The following is an 8,814-nucleotide window of genomic DNA, read 5'->3' as shown; positions in this document are numbered from 1 at the left end:
TCTTGAATGCCTATCTATTTCCTAAATTACCTCTGTCCATGCCTTTTTCTGGCGGATGCTGGAATTCATTTTGGTAGGTGTGCCAAGACCCCCTGACTCAAGTTCTCCCTTCTCTCTGGGAGCCTTTCGGACCCTTCTCCAAAGACAGCTCTTCTCTGGAGACACTGATTAATGTGACTGTCCCTGGGCTAGAAAGGTGGCAAAAACAAAGATGCAAGGAGGCCAGCAATCAATAAGCCAGTTTCTTGGTTTGTCATCCTTAACTGTGCCCAGTTATGGAGCCCAGGGTGTGGCTCAGTGGTGGAGTGCTGCCTCCCAGGCTTGAGGCCCTGAGTTGATCCCCAGCCCCTGAGATAGAGAGAGACAGAGAGGGATATGGTTGTAAAGCAGACAGGGGCAGAGTTGCCAGGCTTGCCCAAGGTGGGCAGGAGCTCTGTGAGGCGGACAGGCTCCTGGCCTCCAGCTAGCCATGAAGGGTTTCAGATGATGCCAACGAGCTGGAGGAACTGATCAGTTGGTTCATTTAACAAACACCAATCACGTGCCAAGAAAGGTTCTGGGTACTCAGGAAGCTAATCTCCACCCTGGCAAGCATTGCGGTTGGACACTAAACAAAATACAGAAGAAAGCTAGGTTCTGTGGGCAGGGAGGTGAAACGGTGCAGCCATTGTGGAAGACGGCATAGCGATTCCTCAAAGGATTGAACACACAACTGCCATTGGATCCAGCAACTCTAACTCTGAGCACAAACACTAAGGATTTGAAAGCAGAAGAATTTGAAAACACATTTGTACACCCATGTTCATAGTCTCACATTCACAATAGCAAACTGTGGAAGCAACTCAAGTGTCCGTTGACAGGGGATAGATGAACTCTCTCTCTCTCTCTCTCTCTCTCTCTCTCTCTCACACACACACACACACACACACACACCCCAGAGTATCATTCAGTCTTCAAAGGAATACGATACTGGTAGCTGCTACAATGTGGATTACACCCCCGAAGACTCCATGCTAGTGAAATTGACACTCAAGGACAAATATTAGCCAGGCATGGTGGCATTCATTTGTGATCCCAGCAGCTGGGGAGGCTGAGGCAAGAAAATCAGGAATTCAAAGCCAGCCTCAGCAACTTAGCGAGGACCTAAGCAACTTAGCAAGACCCTGTCTCTAAATAAAATATAGAAAAGGGCTGGGGATGGGGCTCAGTGATTAAGTGCCCCTGGGTTCAATGCCCAGTACAAAAAAAAAAAAAAAGACAAATACTGTCTGACTCCACTTCAAAGAGCCCCCTAGTGTAGTCACATTTGTAGAGACCAAGGGGAATGTGGGGCCTTGGCTGGAGGGAGGGTGGTGGCCAGCAGCGGTCCATGGGCAGAGTTCTACCTGGGAAAGGGGCAACAATTCTAGAGATCAGAAAGGGCATGGCTGCCCCACACTGCGCCTGTTCTGGGAATAGGGGTGACATGGTAAATTTCATGCCACATGTGTTTTACCCCCCAAAATTGAGTAAATAAACCTGGGAAGAAAGTAGGCTAGATGGTGTAGATGCTACAGAGAAATGAGTCCGGGTGAGGTGCCAGCCAGGTGTCAGAGGGAGTCCCACTGAGAGCCCACAGGTGAATCAGGGGCGGGGGACTGGGAGGGTAGTCCACATAAGGAAGTGGGTGCAAAGTTCAAGACAGGAACAGCTGCTGGGCCACTGCCCAGTTGGTCACGAGGACCTGCTGGCTTAACTTGGTGGCTCGTAGGTCAGTTCTGGTGGTACCAAGGACCCTGCTGAGCAGAGCTGGGAAGACCCTCTGGGCCTGGGGAAAGGCCGTGTGGAGGGGCTGATCTGGGTGGAGGTGCGGGGACAGTCTGGCTATGTCACTGTGGACGGGTTCAGCTTCTTTCAGGAGCATGACCTGCCAGGCCACAAGGGCTGCATGTGACCATAGCTTCATTTATCTGGAAATAAAGTCCTGCTGGGACAGGAACTGAGAATTCTTTCTCCATGACCTCGGGGTGGGCTCTGAGAACACTGGGTCTTGATTTCTCATTACACTGCACTCCCAGCTGCTGGGTTTGGAAGAGGTCACTGTCATTAAACTTTTACAACTTTCGCCCCCAGAGGAGCCAGGAGAAAGGTGAATGAGAACTCCTCCCAGGCAGAAGGTGCCAAACCCCACGGTGCTTCCTCTTCATAAAACCTGCAGCCTCATGCCAGGGCATTGCAGGCCAACACAGCCAGGCGGCCAAATGCAGATCATGCCGTGGAGTCCTCTTTACTGGGGGTTGGGGCTGGGGCTCAGTGGTGGAGCACTCGCCTAGCATGCAGAGGCACTGGGTTCCATCTTCAGCACCACATAAATGTAAAATGAAGATACTGTGTCCACCTGAAACTAAGAAATAAACATTAAAAAAAAAATAAGAAGAAGAAGCTTTAATGGCTAGATGTGAAAAGATAGTGAAATGGAGTCTCTTCTTCTTGAAGCCCAGCCAGCCTGTGGCCAGTGCCCACAGAGCCATCGACAAGGCTCCAGGATACCTCTGCCAAGCTGTGCCGAGAGAACTCCTCTGGAAGGTCCTGCTAGGACTTGGTGTGTCTAAGCCACTGTGTTATGGAAAACAGTATAGGAAGTGGGGACAGGAGGTCTGAGGGTGGGACAGGAGGTCTAAGAACGGGACAGGGAGCTTTCCGCTTTGCTGCAGCATCACTAACAGCACCGACATACTCAAGGTGTACATCGTGACATCTGAAATAGGCTTCAGTGGTGAGGCGGTGGCCACGGTCAGGGTCACGGTCATGGCCATCTACCCAGCCTCGCGTGCTGTCTGCTATTTACTAAAGGTCTAGGGTCTCAGAGGCGCGCCCGTGGGTCCACCTCTGTGCAGGACACCCGTGTTGCCTGCCCCACCCAGAGCCACACCCTGCCCTCTGTCCCTTGCTCTATGCCCCAGGAGACACACCTGCTCATGGACTTTGACACCCTCCCTACCATCTGGAGGCCCAAGAGGAGCTCCCCACCGAGGGTCTGAGGGAGGGTGGAGGCTGACAGGTCTTCCCGCGTCAGCTCTGCAGCCTCCTGGTCCTGCCTCTCCCGGGGAGACCCAGACAGCTCCCCACAGCCCCACACCAGCCCAGCCCTCACTCTGCAGAGCTCCTGTAGTGAGTCCTGCGGAGGTTACCAACTGCAGAGTGCCTGTGTCTCCTGCCAGGACCCGACTGACACAGCCACTGACAAGCCGGTGACCCTGGGCAGGTCACGGGGGCCACACAGCCTGGATCTCTTCCACATCAGGGAGGAGATGAAGATGATGTTGGTTCTCACACACAGCTCCACAGGGGCTCATAATGGACACAAAGCACGATACAAACATAAGGTTGTTTTTAAAAATAAATGTGCTTTCTGAGTCTCACCGTTCCAGGAATGACTAAAAATGACAGTCTATCTTTTTATGTCAAGGCAGTGCTACAGTGTACAGGAACCTTGAGTTCATTTTCCAAAGTGCATGTGTGTTCGTTTGTTTTCCCCAGAAATATAAAGATTTATTTAGGAGCCAGGCCCGGCGGTGCACCTCAGCTCAGGAGGCTGAGGCAGGAGGATGGCAAGTTCAAGGCCAGCCTCAGCAACTTAGAAAGGCCCTAAGCAACTCAGTGAGACCCCATCTCTAAATAAAATATTAAAAACGGCTGGGAATGTGCCTCAGTGGAAAATCACCCCTTCATTCAATCCCTGGTACAAAAAAAAAAAAAAGGTTTATTTAGGAAAGCAGATACTCATTCATGGGAGAATGCAGGCCATCTTGAGAACGAGAGCAAGCCAGGCCTGCATGTGGTGTTTATTGAGCACCCAAAGGCTGACTGGATTTCACTGTGATAAGTGTGAATACAACAAGTGACAGGTGGCCCAGTAACACTTCAATCCTAGAATCTCTCCCAAATCCAGGAGGATAAGACAAGAACAGCTTTAATATTTTGTGCCCAACAAAACAAATGACAATGAAAAAAAATTATATTTTTTCATTTTAGAGAAATAAAAATGGCTTTCTCACCACTATTGGTACCAAGAGGCAACTGGTACAGGAAAAAGGGCATCAGGGGATCAGCAGACCCAGGGGCCGGGGTGCAGCTCAGGCGGAGCAAGTGCTCCGCATGAGGGAGGCCAGTTCCATCCCCAGCACCAAAAACGAGACAGAAAGGCACACGCTCATTTTAAGTGCCAGTTCTGACACACCCTGTACGTGTGACCTTCAACACAGCGGTGAACCTCTGCGGTGCCTCTTACAGGCCTGCGTGGGAGGACGGTCCTCCTCTTAGTTATACTTGCATTCAAAGTGTAGGATTTTGTGAATGAAAGAGCGCTATTTTTACTTTTTCTTCCTAACGGGGCACAGCGATAATTTGAAGCATGTACACAATGTGTAGGGATCAGATCAGGGTCATCAGCAGTTCCATCTCCTTTCCATTTCTTGTGTTGATCCTTCCAACTCCTCTCTTTTAACTCTATGTAAAATATGCAAGTTGCTGTGAACTGTAGTTGGAATTGGGATATTGGCTTTTCCACATCCTGTCTCTGATTATTCTTCCTGGCTAACGTGTGGGTGGGCCAGTCACGGAGGGCTGCCCTGATTTGGGACTCAGTGGGGATACACTCATTCTCAGGGGAAAGACCCCCCTGGTGCAGGGGCCAGGCAGGGGCCCAGGGGTCCAATTCAACCACAAGCAAGAGGCTTAGTCATGGGTGCTGGCTGCAGACCAGTGGTCCACCTGAGGTCAGGGGGAGTGAGGTGCATCTGCCCTGTGAGGTCTTGACCCTCCGGCCAGAGGGGCCCTGACCTGCAAAGAATGATCACAGAGAGTTGTACTTGCCAAACTGTACAGCTCACATGGGGCTGTTCACCACGGAGCATCTGCCTGGGCAGCACAGCAGGGAAGAGCCAGCCCTGGGAGAGCTGGGCAGGGTGGGGCCTGGCACAGGCATGCTGCAGAGAGGGCACATGGCGTCGGGCAGGCAGGACTGTGTCAGCTGACCGCGGCTGGATGGCAGGGTGCCATGCAGTTTGCATTCAACACATCAGGAAATAGAAAATCAAGAGTCAGGTCAAAGTGGACACGCAGAAAGGGGCAGGATAAAGTGACTTAAACAAAAGTCAGACTCTTTTCACCTTTTTTTTTTTTTAGAGAGAATTTTTTAATATTTATTTTTTAGTTTTCGGTGGACACAACATCTTTGTTTGTATGTGGTGCTGAGGATGGAACCTGGGCCGCACACATGCCAGGCGAGCATGCTACCGATTGAACCACACCCCCAGCCCCTCTTTTCACCCTTTTAAGGAATATAGGCATGTGCAACTTGAGTTAAGATGGTGGCTTTACTTCCTTTCAAAGAAAAGTCCTTCCAGGAGTAAAACTTGTCCTCTCTTTAAATGAGGTTTACTTACCCTTTGGAACACTTTTGTTAGGTGGCTGTCCTGACCCTGCCTGTCCCAGATCCCACAGGGCCTCTGTGTGGCACCTTAACAGTCTGCCACCACGAATCCCTTACTCCTCGTATTCTAGTCAGGAAACTTTGTGTACAAACACACGTGTGTGTGTGTGCACTTCCAAAACTCATCTGTGCTTACACGGTGTTAGCCCCAGAGTTTCAGAGAGGGTCAGCAAGGTGGCCAGCAGTAGGAAGCTCTGCAGCCCAGGCGTGGCCTGCTGGGTGTCCAGAGCCCCTGCACCACCTCCTGCCACACCAGAGGCTGTTTGTCTCAGGTCCAGGTTCTTGTTTGCCTTCCGCAGCTGTCTGAGCCAGTAAAATAAATGTATTAGTTTGTTTTTCCGACTTCTCTCTTCTCTAGAATCTTGCTTCTGTACTTGTCAGGATGAAGAAGTCATGCTGGCCATTCTCTCACAGATATGTGTGTGTGTGTGTGTGTGTGTGTGTGTGTGTTTGGGGGCGTGGGTAGGAAGGAAGGTGTAATCTGAGATAGAAAACCAATTATTCTTCCTTTTTCATTTTGTATGTTCCCCTGCCTGACCATTCACTGAGATGTCCTAAAAGAGACATTTATTGGCACAAAGCTGGAAGGCCCTTCCCTGGGTGGGTGTCCTTCTCCTCTGTGCCTGGGAGTGCCTGTGGAGGTGAGACTCTGGGTCAGCACAGAAGTCTAGAAGAGGGGAGATGGTCAAAGGCCAAGAAGCTGGTCAGGGAAGGTGGGAGAGAAGACAGGTGGAGCCTGCAGGGTAGATGGGGGCTGGGAAGCAGCATACAGTGGGGGTTCCAGGCAGGGGAGGCCCCAGGCAGAGCAGAAGGCTCTTGGTGTGAGGAGCTGCTGGAGAGGAAATGGGTGGATGCCGGTGAAGATAATGAAGGCAGGTCCCCTGAGGTCCTGAGCCCTGAAACCCTGCTTCCCTCCAGCTGTGTAACGGCCAGGGGGAGCTGAGGAGGACTTGGCCACCACGACTGAGGTTCTGGACCTTATTCTACCGAAGCCAGTGAGTTTGGAGTGGGAAGAGGAGAGTTCTGTACGTGATTAGCTCTTGTTGAGGCTTCAGCAAGAAGCCCAAGATCACACAGCTTGTAAGTGCTGAGCTGGGACTCAACCCTGGCATGCCAGTGTTCTGAAGCACCACGCTCTGCTCTGCTGTCCCTCCTTGTTCCCTGAGAAAGCGACATTCTGGCTGGGACCTGAAAACTGAAGAGCGGTCAGCAGGAACAGGAAGGAGATGAGAGCTGGGGGAAGAGGCCTCTGTGTGGTTCATCTGAAGATGACACGGAGTTAAACCTAAATATTCAGCCACAGAAAAGTGTGGCTGAAAGTGACTATTCTGAGCCCCTCCTGCTAAGAACAGCCCTGCTTCCTTTCTTTGAGGTGAGGTCTGGGGGAGGCTGCCCACTGGCCATTTCCCCTGGGCAATACAGACCTTGCTGCCAGGGATCTGAGGTTTCTGAGGGCCCATGGCAACGACTGCCTGGGAAAGTCCACAGGCGTCCAGGGCACTTCAGCCTTGGCTGACCCTCATCCCCCCTTGGCCTTGTTTCCCAAATGGACCCAACATCAATCAAGGACAAGAACCTAAACTAGGACCCAGCAAACAGCTGGCAAACTATTTTTAAAATCCAATTTAAAGTTGTCTATGTGTAAGCCCCAGCAGGTTTCTCTGGGGTTCTTTCAAATGGAAAAAAAAAATTTAAGTCAAATAAGGTAATGTCTATTTTGATTCCCATCAGCAGAGTGCAGGGCCCTGCAGCTGTGATGAGCACTAATCCACTTAAGCACAAGCGAGTCAGAGCCTGGGAGTCAGGGCGACTCCAGAACCCCGGGGGAAAGGTCAGGCCTGCTGATATTTATCATGTTAACACGGTTAGCGTCTGGCTCTGTCCAGCACAGGAGAAGGAATCAGAGGCCCAAGTTAGTTACCAGTGGGGCATCTGGGATCTATGCATGCGTCATTCAGCTCCTAAGACCTCGAATTCCCTGCAGCCCTTTCCAAAAAAACAAAACTAAATAAAATTAGAGGACTTGGAAGAAACAAGAGGGATGGGGTTCAGGGCAGAGGAGACCAGTGAGGGCGCAGGGAGGGTGGGCGGCGGGCCAGGCCCAGCTCTCCAGGCCTGCTGCTCGGCCACGGCCTCCTCTTGTGATTCTGCAGTTGCCTGGATTTGGCCTCCAGCGCCAGCGAGAGAGAGATAAAGCCTCCTGTTCTGGGGCCAGCAGCACCACAGACCCCATAAGAACCGCAGTTTTGCTTCTCCTAACAAACACCCTTTCCGTACCCAGCAACCCTGAGGCCTAAAGTTAGAAATTGAACAGACACGTCTGGAGAAAGATTTCTGGTGTTATCCACAGGGCACCCTGCAAATGTCGAGCTTGTGCCTCACACAGTTTGTCTAAAGTAAACAAAAACAAAAACAAGCTTGAGGCTAGTCCAAAAGGACCCCTGGCTACTTGGTAGGGCAGACAGCCCCCAGCCCAGCCCACTGTCCTCACACTGTCCCTGCCAGTCATGCTCCAACCAGGCTCAGACTGGAGGATGCAGATGCAGGGGCCGGGCTGGGCCAGTGTCCGCGGGCATCCTAGGGTGTGCGGAGAGGGTCCTAGAGGGGAGCTTCTGACAGGGACTCTGTGACCTGTCGCTGGGATGGCATGGGACCTGAGGAGACGCTGCAGGAGGCTACCTCTGGAAAGGAGGCAGGAGCTGGGTCTGGGAGGGGACCTGTCTGCAGCCATACATGAGACAGGGCAGGATAGCCTGCCAGAAGGACGTGGAGCTGGGCGTGGCCATAAAGGTAGGCAAGACGGAGATGAAGGTGGATGAGAGAAGGGAAGGGAGCACGTGGCATCTAGGACACACAGGAATCAGAGCCACGGAGAAGGAGGTAGAAGCTTAGGGGTATAGGGGTGTCAGCCCTCAGGGGAGGTGGATCTGTCCCATTGGCTGGGGGGCCTCTTTCAGGAGCAGAAACAAAACCCATGAGAGGGACCTTGCTGGGCAGATGTGGACAGGGCAGCCGGGCTGCGAGGGCTGGCTGAAGTCAGCAGCAGTAATGACTTGTGCCCCCAGGCCCTCCTGGCTTCTTTTGGTCACTCTCAGCTCCCGGTCACTTCCCCAGCTCAACCCTGAGGGTTAGGCTGTCCCTGGCACAGGAGCAGCCTCTTAGCTCACAATCTCCTTATGCTGAGCTCCCTTGACCACCTTCACTGGTGCTGCGTCTTGCAAGGCCACCTAATACACGTCAGACCCAGGCTCTGTCCTCCACCCAGGATCCGGTGATCAGCTGTGCACAGGGCTTCCTCAGCCCCTCCCTTCAAAACTGAGCTTGTGGTTTTCTGCCACCCT

Source organism: Marmota flaviventris, chromosome 14, assembly GCF_047511675.1.
Source record: "Marmota flaviventris isolate mMarFla1 chromosome 14, mMarFla1.hap1, whole genome shotgun sequence".
In the NCBI taxonomy this organism is placed as follows: Eukaryota; Metazoa; Chordata; class Mammalia; order Rodentia; family Sciuridae; genus Marmota; species Marmota flaviventris.
The sequence above is the reverse complement of the archived record's forward strand: the minus strand, read 5'-3'. Positions refer to the sequence as shown.